Raw genomic sequence first — 13,561 nt, forward strand, 5'->3', positions numbered from 1 at the left:
CCGTTTTAAGAGTAGAGTTCAGTGGCATTAAGTATATTCACATTGTTGTACAACCATCACCAACATCCATTTCCAGGACGTTTTAATCTTCCCAGGCTGAAACTCGTACTCTTTAAACAATAAGTCCCCATTCTCTCTTCCACGTCCCGTCCCCTAGCAACCATCACTCCACATACTATCTCTGAATTTAACTACTCTAGATGCCTCATTCAACACCTGTTGAATAACTGCTATGGGCTAATCACCCTGCCACAAACTGGAGAATCAAAGATGAAAAAAGACATGGTTCCCAGTCTCAAAAGATTTCATCAAGATTGTGGGGGGTGGCTGGGTGCGGTGGCTCATGCCTGTAATCCCAGCACTTTGGGAGGCCAAGGCAGGTGGATCACTTGAGACCAGGAGTTTGAGACCAGTCTGGCCGACATGATGAAACCCCGTCTCTACTAAAACTACAAAAATTAACCAGGCATGGCGGTACATGCCTGTAATCCCAGCTACTCGGGAGGCTGAGGCAGGAGAATCACTTAAACCTGGGAGGCAGAGGTTGCAGTGAGCTGAGATCACACCACTGCACTGTAGCCTGGGTGACAAAGTGAGACTCAGTCTCAAAAAAAAAAAAAAAAAAAAAAGCAGAAGAGAAAACAACACCAAAGTTATGCATGCACAGAAGAAAGGCCATGTGAGCATGTGAGGACATAATGAAAGGGCAGCCATCTGCAAGCCTCAAAAAAAAAAAAAAAAAAAAAGGAAAAAAATACTTAGGGGGAAATGCATAGACTTAAAATGTAGTTTCACCCTTTACCTACAGATCTCAGTCCCAGCTTCTTGCAAGGCTTCACGGTCCTGCACAGCCAGGTCTTTATTTCTCTCTCCACCCGTGTGGACTTGTGCTTGTGTCAAGTACAGTTTCAGGTCCTGGGGATAGAAGCATAAACGTGTGGTTTTGGCCTCATTATTTGCATCCTGAATCATCCATTCTTGGATTCACTTTAATTATGCTTTTTGATAAAGTATTTTCTTGGGTAATTATTCCTAGAGAATCTATGGAGCACAAAATGTATGAGTACCAGACTATTGAAGCATTTCTGTATTTTGACCTCACACTTGATTGCTGTTTTTCCAGTTATAGATTTCTAAGTTCAAAATAATTTTCCCCCAAAACTTTGAATATATTGCACTATATTCTAACATTCTGAGTTTCTGCTAAGAAAGCTGATGACAGGGCCAGGTGTGGTAGCTCACTCCTGTAATCCCAACACCTTGGGAGCCCCAGGCAGGTGAATCTTGAATTTACTAATCAGAGACTGGCCTAGACAACATAGTAAGATCTTGTCTCTATGAAAAATACAAAAAAATGGCCAGTTATGGTGGCTCACACTTGTAATCCCAGCACTTTGGGAGGCCAAGGTGGGCAGATCACGAGGTCAAGAAATTGAGATCATCCTGGCCACCATGGTGAAACCCCATTTCTACTAAAATTACAAAAAGTAGCCTGGCTTGGTGGCATGCACCTATAATCCCAGCTACTCAGGAGGCTGAGGTAGGAGAATCACTTGAACCCAGGAGGCAGAGGTTGCAGTGAGTTGAGATTGTGCCACTGTACTCCAGCCTGGCGACAGAGCAAGACTCCATCTCAAAAAAAGAAGAAAAAAGAAAAGAAAGAAAAATACAAAAAATTAGCTAGGCATAGTGGCACACACCTGTGGTCCCAGCTACTTAGGAAGCTGAGGCAGACGGATTGCTTAAGCCTGGGACGTAGAGGCTGCAGCAAGCCGAGATGATGCCACTGCACTTCAGCCTAGGTGACACAGAGTGAGACTGTGTCTAAAAAAAAAAAATTGATATTGATTCAATTCTTAGGAGTTCTTTTGTGAGTAACCCATTTATCCTCTCTGGAAATGCTTAAGGTTGGAAATGTTTAGGGTTTTCTTTTCATCCTTGGATTTACAAATTGCAAGCATAATGTGTCTGGGTGTAGATATTATTTTCATTTATTCGGCATAGATCTGAGTGAGCCCTTTTAATCTAAGAGTTTATTTCCTCAGTCCAGAGTAATTTTCTCGTATTGTTTCTTTTATTACTTCTTTCTCTTTGTTCTCTCTGGTTCCTTCTAGCCTATTAATTGGACATTGGTATTCCTGGATCCATTTAACATGTCTCAACTTTTCTGTCATAGGATCTATCTTTCTGTACTTTTGTAAGACACTCCAGGAAATTCACTCAACTTCTAGCTAATTTTCAGCTGAGTCTATTCTGCTATGCACCCTACCTATTAAGTTGTGGAATATTTATTTTATGGTGGTAATAATATTTTTAATTTCTGAAAACAGAGTGGTTTATTTATTAGCAGTTTCATCTCTCTGATAATATTAATTATAATTATTTCTGATTGCTTTATGAATTCTGTTTTTTGGGTGCTCATTTTTCTGTTTGTCTAGTTTGGTGCTTTTGTGTATGTGTGTTGTGTTTCTCAAACTGTTGATGATTCTTAGCTATCTATTAATACTTATAATTGGAAGCTGTAATTGAATATCTGTCTGTATCAGTCTATCCATCCATCTACTTGTCTATCATTTATCTACTTTGTAATTCAAAATTAAATCTTGGGTCTCCTAATGACAGATTACTAAATGAGGAAAGAATAGTATGTTTGCCTTCTGAGTGAGAGGAACTCTCAGGGTTATTGTAACTTACCTGAAAGACCTCCCTTCTTCCTTGGTCCCAGTTTCAGAAGTCCCATTTCAGAAAGTTCTACTCAAGGCTTTATCCTGGTGGTGGGGATGCAGAAGGTAATGACATAACTGCTGAGTCAGCATGTATGTGAGAAGCTCTTTCTTTTGGGGGGGATGGAGTCTCACTCCGTCACCAGGCTTAAATGCAGTGGCACGATCTCAGCTCACCACAATCTCCACCTTCCAGGTTCAAGGGATTCTCCTGCCTCTGCTTCCCAAGTAGCTGGGATTACAGATGCACGCCACCACACCCAGCTAATGTTTGTATTTTTAGTAGAGATGAGGTTTCACCATGTTGGCCAAGATGGTCTCGATTTCTTGACCTTGTGATCTGCCCACCTCACCATCCCAAAGTGCTGGGATTACAGGCATGAGCCACTGCACCCGGCCCGAGAAGATCTTATTCTTTTATTTTTTCTTAACTTTTTATTAAAATGTAGCATGTATCAGAAAGTTGCTCAGAATTAACACATCCTTATAACCAGCACCAAGATCAGGAAACAAAACAACTAGAGGCCCTGCATCTGCTTCCAGTCACTGCACCTTCAAGGGTGATCACTGCCCTAACTTCTATTACTCTAGATTTACTAAACATCATTGTATTGCAATATTATCTCTACTTTATCAAAATATTATCCATGCAATCATAAATCTTCCATGTAGCATGTTTGTGAGATTAATCCGCCTTGTTCTGTGTGGTTGTGGTTCATCGTGCTTGCTGATGTACAGCATTCCATTTTATGAACACATATTTATCTATTCCCTTTCCTGTTGATGTACATTTGGGTAGTTTTCACTTGAGGCTATTGTTAGTAGTACTTACTCATATCTTTTGATGAACATATGTATGGGCTTCTTGTGGAATGAGAATTGTTGGGTCATCGGGTAGCTATATGTTGGCTTTTCAGGGCCAACAGTTTTCCACCGTGGTTGGATGATTTTATACTTTTGTGAGGGGGTTCCACTTGATTCACAGCCTTGCCAACGCTTTTCTGTCCTTTTCATTTTAGCCATTCTGGTGGGTGGTATTGCATTTGGGTTTTAATTTAAATTTTCTTTATGACTAATGAAATAGGAGGCATTTTTATGAGTTAAATTTTCTATGATTTTTTTCTCTGCTTTTTATTATGAAAATCTTCATGCAGAAAAGCTGAAGGGCTGGCATAATGAACGTGCATATACTTAGTATCTAGATTTAAACAATTGTTAGCCTTTTGCTATATTTGTTTCGTGTGTGTATATATATATAATTGTTTTGCTGATCCATTGTAAAGTAAGTTGCAATCATAATGACACTGACTCATAAGTACACCAGTATCTCCTAGAAATAGATGTTTTCTACATAACCATAAAACTATGATCATATGTAACACAATTGACAATAATTTACTAAGAATACTATGTAATGGTCTGTGTGCAAGTCCCTCCGTTTGTCCCCAAAGTACCCGTAATCTACTTTTCTGAACCAGAAGCCAATCAAGGCAAAATCCTTGCATTTGATTGTTATAGTGTTTTAAAGAGATCCCTCATCTTCCCCACCTCCCACCCATCACATTTTTGGAGGGCCAAATTCTATTCTGGTTCTCTATATAAAAATTTTTTTAAACTTCAAAACCTTAGTGGCTTAAAACAATTATTATATTTTATAATTTTGTAGATTATAATTAGGCAAGGCCCAGTTGGGCAATTCTTCTGTTTCACATAACACTGACAAGGTCATTTGTTGGTATCCATATGAGCTGGTCTGGAGGTTCCAAGATGGCTTCTGCATGCTCATGTCCAACATGGCAGGAAGGCTGTGATCAGCTGGGACTGCCCACCAGAGAATGTCCATGTAGCCTCTCTGCATGGCCTCAGAGTGGTCAGTTTCCTTACATCCTGACTCCTGGCTCTGAGGACAAGTGTTTGGGGGACCAGAACAAGAGCCACATCTCCTTTTATGGCCCAGCATTAGGAGTCACGCAGCGTCACTTCCATCAGGCTCTGTTGTTTGAAGCAGTCATAAAGCCCACCCAGATGCAAAGAATTTGCAGCTACATTTACAAAGCTGCAATGAGCTGTTCTTCAGTCACGAATAATTTGTCTTTCCCCCACCTGCAAAACACACACCCTTTTCCAAGTCTATTCCAGACTCTCATCCCATCAAGACACCATGCTCAGACTGTTTGAGATCCTCCCTTCTTTATCGTGGGCTCCCCGTGAGGCTGCTGTAGGAGCCTTAGAAGTGTTATTGTCTAGCTGATATGGGCTAGGAAGTATGCCCTTTGGATTCTTCAGGAATTTTGTGTGTAACTGAGAAGACACACAAAAAGCACCATTTTAAGTCTTTCTGAGCCCATTAACAAGGGTCTTACAGTTATGCACTGGATTTCCTGAGAGTATTTTCCTGGTATTACTCATGTAGCATGTTCTCCATTCTGATTTTGTCTGCTTGTTTCCTTTTGGTGTCATTTAACTTTTTTCAAATCCCCTTCCCTCACCTCCATATTTCCTACAAAATTGGGTCTAGAGACTTGATTTGATTAAGGTTGAATATTTTGGCAAGAATACTTTGTAGGTGATTTCGAATACATTATATTGCATGATCTCTATAGATATATCATGTCAGGTTGTCCTACTATTAATATGTTAGGTTTCATCACTTGCATATGGGGACGACCCCCAGATCTCTCTATTGTAAAAATGTACATTTTCTTCCTTGTGATTTTATGGAATTTGTGGGGTGACACTATGAAAATTATGAAATGCTTCAAAACTTCACATCATCCTTGTGCAGGGACCATGCTAATCATCTTGGCATTCTTCCAGTTTTAGTCTGTGCTATGGAAGCATGTCCTGCCCTGGCTTTGATGATTTGTAACTGTAATAGGTTCTTTGCCTGATGCATGTGGCAAGTCAATATGCTAAGACATTGGGTTGCAGCAGAGAAAGAGTTTTAATCTAAGGGCCACCAAGTAAGAAGACAGGAGAAAACCTCAAATCTGTCTCCCTGAGGATTTTGGGGCTAGGGATGTTAAGGGTTTCGGACGGGGCCAAAGTGTGGAGATGGTTGGTTTGTCAGCAAGTCCAGGGTGACATCATGAGACAGGGAGTAAAGAAGCTGAATCTGTACATTGGTTTGGTTCCTCTGTGGGTTCTTTACACTGCTTGGCATCAGCTACTCCACTACATTAAGGATCTGCTTCCGCCATTCTTGAACAAAACTTATGATTCTAGCATCAGAAATCCCATCTATAGAAACAATGTGGATACAAATGGTCAATATCTAGTGCTACATGAATTTTGGTTACAAGGAAGTGGGTCAAATTGCAGCCCAACTAGTGCTTAATTATAACTGTATTTCTGTCCAGAATTCTTGTTAACCCTGTGAGGACAGCTTCAAATACAGCTCTTCCAGGTGCCGGCACCTGCTCCTGCTCCAGATGCCTGTTGACTTAGCGTTAGAATTTCCCTGAACTGCCTTCACTTCCTTGGTATTCATTCTGCCTACATTTGACTAAGCTGTGTTTGTCTTTGCTCCAGATTTGATTTGCTGTCAATCAGATCTCATCTGTTTTCTATCCTCCAGGAATTCCTGTGTACTTCTGGTCTTCTGGTGGCCCTCTTTATTGTATTCACGTGTTTTTGTGGGTTTCATGTGTATATGTGAAATACAGAGAGACAGAATGTATTGTGTAAGGAGATTCGAGGCAGGAAGTAGGGAGGTAATGTGTGTGCTTGTGTTCAGTCAGATATCTCCAACCAATCTTTGCTCTTGAGAAACTATATCTCAGGGCAGAAATGAGGATGTGTCACATGTATCAAATCATTACACTGTACCCCATTAGTATATACCATTATTATTTGTCAATTAAAAATTTTTAAAGGGCCAGGTGCAGTGGCTCATGCCTATAATCCCAGCACTTTGGGAGGCCGAGGTGGGTGGATTATTTGAGGTCAGGAGTTCGAGACCAGCTTGGCCAACATGGTAAAACCCTGTCTCTACTAAAAATACAGAAAAATTAGCTGGGTGTGGTGGTGTGTGCCTGTAGTCCCAGCTACTTGAAAGGGTGAGGCAGGAGAATCACTTGAACCCGGGAGGTAGAGGTTGCAGTGAACTGAGATTGCGCCACTGCACTCCAGCTGGGCAATGAAGCAAGACTTTGACTCCAAAAATATATATATATAATTTAATTTAATTTAAATTAAAAAAATAAGTATTCGGGGACTAAGATAGAAAACAGTTGTTATGGGTTGTATTATGTTCTCCCCAAAGTCATAGTTTGAAGCCCTAATTCCCAATGACTATATTTGGAGACATTGTCCTTAAAAAAGTGATTAAGATTAAATGACCTCATAAGGGTTGAGCCCTAATCCAATGTGACTAGTGTCTTATAAGAAGAGAAAGAGACACCAAGGATGTGCATGCACAGAGGAAAGGCCATGTGAAGACAGAGCAAGAAGGTGGCTGTCGGCAAGCCAAGGTGAGAGGCCTTACCAGAAACCAAACCTACGACCACCTTGATATTGGACTTCCAGCCTCCAGAACTATGAGAAAACTAACTTCTGCTATTAAGCCACTTAGTCCATGGTGCTTTGTTGTGTGACTCTAACAGACTAATACACATAACATGAAAGACATGACCCCCAGGAAGTAACTTCTCCAGGAATTTAGAATTTATTCTGTTACCAGTGGGAAGCCAGTTGGGGCATAAGCAGGGGAGTAATGGGATCACTGTGAGAGTTATCCAAAGGAAGATCACTGTGAGAGTTATCTAAAGGAAGATCACTGTGAGAGTTATCTAAAGGAACTCCAGGGCGAGGAGACAGTAGAGGCAGGAACACCAATTATGAAGCATTTTAAGTATATGGGTGAGAAATGATGAGGGCTTGAATAAAGACAGTTGGGAAGGTAATATAATAACAAGAAGGTAGAATCAACAGAATGTGTTGACTGGTTGGATGTGGGGAGATAAGAGAGTAAGAAATGCCAAATTCTTCCCAGGCTCCTGAATTGCAGGTAGTAACTGCAATGAACATTTATTTGTTTTCTATCCATCTTTCTTCTTCCTGAGGGCTTCCAGATTGTTGCTCAAGACAAACTTCCAACCTCTCCTGTTGTGGAACCCATGTGCTTTGGAGAAATTGAACTCTGTCTTAGCTTTAGAGGTGGGCCTGGACTGACTGACACTAATTAGCACATTCCATGGCTCTCTCTGTAGTTTTCGGTTCGGGAGTGACAATGTGATCTAAACCTACCAATCAGTGAATGCCGGAACTCTTGCTTGGAATACTGGGGCTGAAGTGCCCTTTCCCACTTGATAAGAATAAGGAGGTGGATAGCCTGATTTAACTGGCAACCATCTTGTGACCCCAGGCCCCAGGAGAATGAGCTATAGAGTGGAACTGACCGTATGCAGACCAAAGCAAGGATAGATCCCCAGTGTATCCTCGGGCTATTGTTATCAACCAGCCGTGAAGTCCTCGACTCTCCTGTTATAAAGCCTTATTGTTTAAACCAGTTCAAACTGGATTTTTATGTTACTGGTCAAATAAAGACACAGGTTAGTTGCCACTTTAGCAGAGTAGGCAGCGCATCCGTCTCATGAAGATACAGGTCATTGGGTAGATGGTGGTGCCATTAACCAGGAAATGCAAAGCAAAAAGAGTGACTGGTTTGAAAGGAGAGATGCTTTGTCCTGAACTTGCACAATCCCACATCTTTGCTTGATGTTGATCCTTGGGCTTGGAAAGTCCTACTCATACTCCAAGGCCCTATTCTGATGGCCCTTCCTCTAAAACATTGTAAACTCCTCTTATATCCAATTCAGAATTCACCGTGCCTTCTGAACCCCCATACATTTTGGACATGGCTCTATCATTGCTATTTTTATTGTTTTAAGTCTTGCTCTGTTGCCCAGGCTGAAGTGTAGTGGTGTGGCACGTTCACGACTCATTGCAGCCTCAGCCTCCTGGGTTCAAGTAGGTCTCCCACCTCAACCTCTGAGTGGCTGCTATGATAGGCATGCACCACCACACTTGGATAATTTTTTAAAATTATTTTTACAGATGGGGTCTTGCTATGTTGCCTAGTTTGGTCTCAAACTCCTGGGCTTGAGTGGTCCTTGTGCCTCAGCCTCCCAAAGTCCTGGGATTAAAAGCATGAGTCACCACACCTGCCAATTTATCGCCTCATGTTACCATGTCCTCCCCTGGGTGCTGACTGACCTCCCTGACAATCCAGAACACATCACAACCATCTTTATGTCCAGGTCTGCCACCCCAATGCATCTCATAGGCACCTAAACATCTTGATGAGTAAATGAAACCTGTTTCCTCCATTTTCTCCTCAAATTAATGAATCTGCTCACCACCACACTCACTTTGGCCTGACAGAAACCAGCTATCAGACCAGGGAATAAATTATCAAATTACCAGAAAAATCTGAAAATATAGGAATGATAGGAAAGGGTAATTTTGTGGAATTGAAAACACAGAAAAAGAAAACTTAGATTAACTAGTACCTCTATAATAATGACACGATACGGTCACATATGTTGGCTTTAGTAGCCAGAGCCAACAGTCTTCCACAGTGGATGGAGCATTACACACTTCTGTCAGGGGGTTCCACTTGCTTCACAGCCTTGCCAACGCTTTTCTGTCCTTTTCGTTTTAGCCATTCTGGTGGGTGGTACTGCATTTGGGTTTTAATTTACATTGTCTTCCTGACTACTGAAGTTGGAAATGTTTTTATGAGTTAATTTTGTCTGATCTTTTTATCTCTGTTTTTTACTTTTTTTTTATTTATCTCAGTTTTTTATTATGAAAATCTTCACACACACAAAAGTTGAAAGGCTGGCATAATGAACATGCATATACTTAGTACCTAGATTCAAACTGTTGTTAGCTTTTTGCTATATTTGCTTTGTGTGTGTGTGTGTGTGTGTGTGTGTGTGTGTAATTGTTTTTCTGATCCATTGTAGAGTAAGTTGCAATCATAATAACACTTGACCTATACACCAGTAGGTCCTACAAATAGATGTTTTTCTACATAATCATAAAACCATGATCAAATCTGACACAATTTATATGGTTTGGAAAACCATGATCAAATCTGACACAATTTATATGGTTTGGAAAACCATGATCAAATCTGACACAATTTATATGGTTTGGAAAACCATGATCAAATCTGACACAATTTATATGGTTTGGAAAACCATGATCAAATCTGACACAATTTATATGGTTTGGAAAACCATGATCAAATCTGACACAATTTATATGGTTTGGTTCTGTGTCCCTCCCCGCCAAATCTCATCTGGAATTGTAATCCCCATGTGTTGAGGGAGGGAGGTAACTGGATCCTGGGGGCAGTTTCCACCATGTTCTCATGATAGTGAGTGAGTTCTCACAAGATGTGATGGTTTAAGAAATGGCAGTTTTTTCCTTTTCTCTTCTCCCTCCCGCCACCTTGGGAAGAAGGTGGATGTTTCCCCTTCCGCCATGATTGTAAGTTTCCTGAGGCCTTCCCAGTTGTGCAAAACTGTGAGTCAATTAAACCTCTGTCCTTTATAAATTGCCCCATCTCAGGGAAGTTCTTTATAGCGGCATGAAAACAGACTAATACACAATTAACAATAATTTCCTAAAAATATTATGTAATGGTCTGTGTGCAAATCTCCACAGTTGTCCCCAAAGTACCCATAATCTACTTTTTGAACCAGAGCCAATCAAGGACAAATCCTTGCATTTGATTGTTATAGTGCCTCAAACAGATCCCTCATCTTCCCCACCTCCCATCCATGACATTGACTTTTTGGAGAGCAAAATTCTGTTCTAGACATCTATATAGAGATTTAAGAAAAAAAAATCCAAAACTTAATTGGCCTAAAACAATTATTTTATTATACTTTACAATTTTGTGGATCATGAATTCAGGCAGGGCCTAGTCAAGCAATTCTTCTGTTTCACATAACATTGACAAGGTCACTTGGTGGTATTCACTTGTCATATAGACTGGTCTGGAGGCTCCAAGATGGCTTCTGCACACTCACATCCAAGACCTTGGTTGGGGTGGCGGGAAGGCTGTGATCAGCTGGGACTGCCCACCAGAGCATGTCCATGTAGCCTGTCTGCATGGCCTCAGAGTGGTCAGGTTCCTTACATCCTGACTCCTGGCTCTGAGGAGGAGTGTTTTGGGGAACAGGAGAGAAGCTTCATTACCTTTTATGACTCAGCACCAGGAGTCACACAGCGTCACCTCCATCAGGCTCTGCTGTTGCTCCCATTATGCTCTGTGACAAAGCCCACCTAGATTCAGATTATTTGCAGCTATGTTTTCATTCTTGTTTTTGTTTGTTTGTTTGTTTCTGTCACTCAGGCTGGAATGCAGTGGCATAATCATAGCTCACTGTAGCCTCAACCTTCAGGGGTCAGGTGATCCTCCCACCTCAGCCTCCCAAGTAGTTGGGACTACAGGCACACGCCACCAGGCCTGGCTAATTTTTTAATTTTTTTGTAGAGGCAGGGTCTCACCATGTTGCCCAGGCTGGTCTCAAACTCCTGGGCTCAAGCGATCCTCCCACCTCAGCCTCACAATGTGCTAAGATTATTAGGCATGAGCCACCAAATGCAGTCTGTTTTTAAAACTGCCGTGGTCTTCCCTCTGCCTACAAATAATTTGCCTTTCTCTCACAGGCAAAACATGCACGCCTTTCAAAGACTCCACCAAAGTCTCATCTCATTGTGACATCAGGCCACGCTCTTTGAGATCTGCCCTTCTTTGGCTCCCTGTGAAGCTGCTGTACCACTACACCCTCAGAATCCTAGAAGCATTGCTGTCTAGCTGAGAGGCCCTAGGAGGCATGCCCTTTAGATTCTTAGCTCTTTGTGTAACTAAGAGGGTGCAAAGCACCATCCTAACTAAGGCTTTCCGAGGTCATTAACAAGGGTCTTACAGTATGTAAGAATACAGTATGTAATACATAAAACAATATTTTGCTAGCATTGCCCTTGTAAAATATTCCACATTCTGATTGTGTCTGCTTGTTTCCTCTTGGTGACATTGAACTTCTTCTCAAATCTCTCTCTCTTACCTTCATATTCCATGTAAAATTAGATTTTGTTGCCTAACTGGATTCAGGCACAAATACTTAATATTTAGGCACAAATACTTAATAGGGGATTCGATGTACGTACTCCACGATAGCTATAGGTACCTCATGTCAGGTCACTCTGTTATTAACGGGTTAGGTTTCATCATTTTCATATAGTGATGACCCCAGATCTCTCCCTTGTAAAAATGTACCTTTTTATCTTTGTGATCTTTGTGATTTGCGGGATGCTACTATGAACAACGCGAAATGCCTCACAAATTCATGTCATTGTAGTACAGGGGCCATGCTGATCATCGCGGTATCCTTCCCATTTTAGTTTGTACTGTGGAAGCAGGTCCTGACCTGGCTCTTGTGAATACAGCTCTTCCATTTCTTGTGCCAGCACCTGCTCCTGCTCCAGGTGTCTGTTGACTGAGCTGGGAAGATTCCCTAAACTGCTTTCACTTCCTTGGTAGTCCTTTGCCTACCTTTGGTTAAGCTGTGTTCGTCTTCGCTCCAGGTTTGCTGTCAATCAGATCCTGTCTGCTTTTTATCCTCCAGGAATTCCTGTATACTTCTGGTCTTCTGGTGGCCCTCTTTACTGTGTTCATGTGTTTTTGTGGGTTTCATGTGTACACATGAAATGCAGAGAGACAGAATAATATATTGTGTAAGGAGATTTGAGGCAGGAAGTAGGGAGGTAGCACGTGTGCTTGTGTTCAGTCAGATATCTTTAGCCAACCTTTGCTCTTGGGAAACTGTATCTCAGGACAACAATGAGAAAATATCACATGTATCAAGTCATCACATTCTACAATATATATATATACACACACGTGTGTGTGTGTATATATATCATTATTATTTGCCAATTAAAAATTCAAAAATAAACTTTAAAAAAGTTTGAGAACATGAAAATACAGACCGGATTGTTATGGACTGTGTTTTGCGTCCCCTCAACACTTACAGTTTGAAGCCCTAACCTTTAACGTGACTAAATTTGGAGGCAGAATCCTTTAAAAGGGTAATTAAGGTTAAATGAGACCATAAGGGTGGAGCTCCAATCCAGTGTGACTGGTGTCTTATAAGAAGAGAAAGAACCCCAGGATGCACATGCGCAGAGGAACAGCCGAGTGAGCACGCGGTGAGACAACAACCATCTGTGTGCAAGGAGAGAGGCCCCGGAGAAACCAGCCCCGCCTGATGGAGCTGAATTAACAGGTACCTCTCTTATAGTGATGCAATCACTACTTCTTTGAAAGTTAAGAGGGACACACACATGCACACACACACACACACACACACATGCAATATCTCCCAATATATAAGATGGGTTAACAATTTCTGTTAGCGCTGCTGAAGGCTGTGGGAAGAATCTAAAACTGGTACCACCCACACACAAGGTCGCAGCATGCCCATCAATTTATTTTGATCTCATGGAAGGCGTTTTGGAGCAGTGCTCAAGAAATAGCTCAACCAAAAGAACATTTAAATTATGTAAAAATGAACTCTAATGATTTAGATCTATTAATCTTATATAGTAAGATTTCAGACATAGTACTGTAATTTCAAAACACACAAAAAAACCTGTAATAATTTGATCTCATAGGAGATACAGTCTACCTAATTTTTTGCAGAAAAAAACTTGGAGAACAATACTTGATCAAGTATATTTGGGAACCGGACCTGAAGAGGAGACAAGTGTAGCCAAGCCTAGAGCAAGGATGATCATCAATAATGACAGCTATTTAA

General features: G+C 41.2%; 2 pseudogenes; both read right to left on the reverse strand.

Moving 5' to 3' along the window:
* Positions 1-5,465: 5,465 nt before the first annotated feature.
* LOC118149784 (U6 spliceosomal RNA) lies at positions 5,466-5,562 on the reverse strand (annotated as a pseudogene).
* A 6,503-nt stretch (positions 5,563-12,065) lies between these two features.
* On the reverse strand, positions 12,066-12,166 carry LOC118149787 (U6 spliceosomal RNA; annotated as a pseudogene).
* Positions 12,167-13,561: the final 1,395 nt, after the last annotated feature.

Source organism: Callithrix jacchus, chromosome 20, assembly GCF_049354715.1.
Source record: "Callithrix jacchus isolate 240 chromosome 20, calJac240_pri, whole genome shotgun sequence".
In the NCBI taxonomy this organism is placed as follows: Eukaryota; Metazoa; Chordata; class Mammalia; order Primates; family Cebidae; genus Callithrix; species Callithrix jacchus.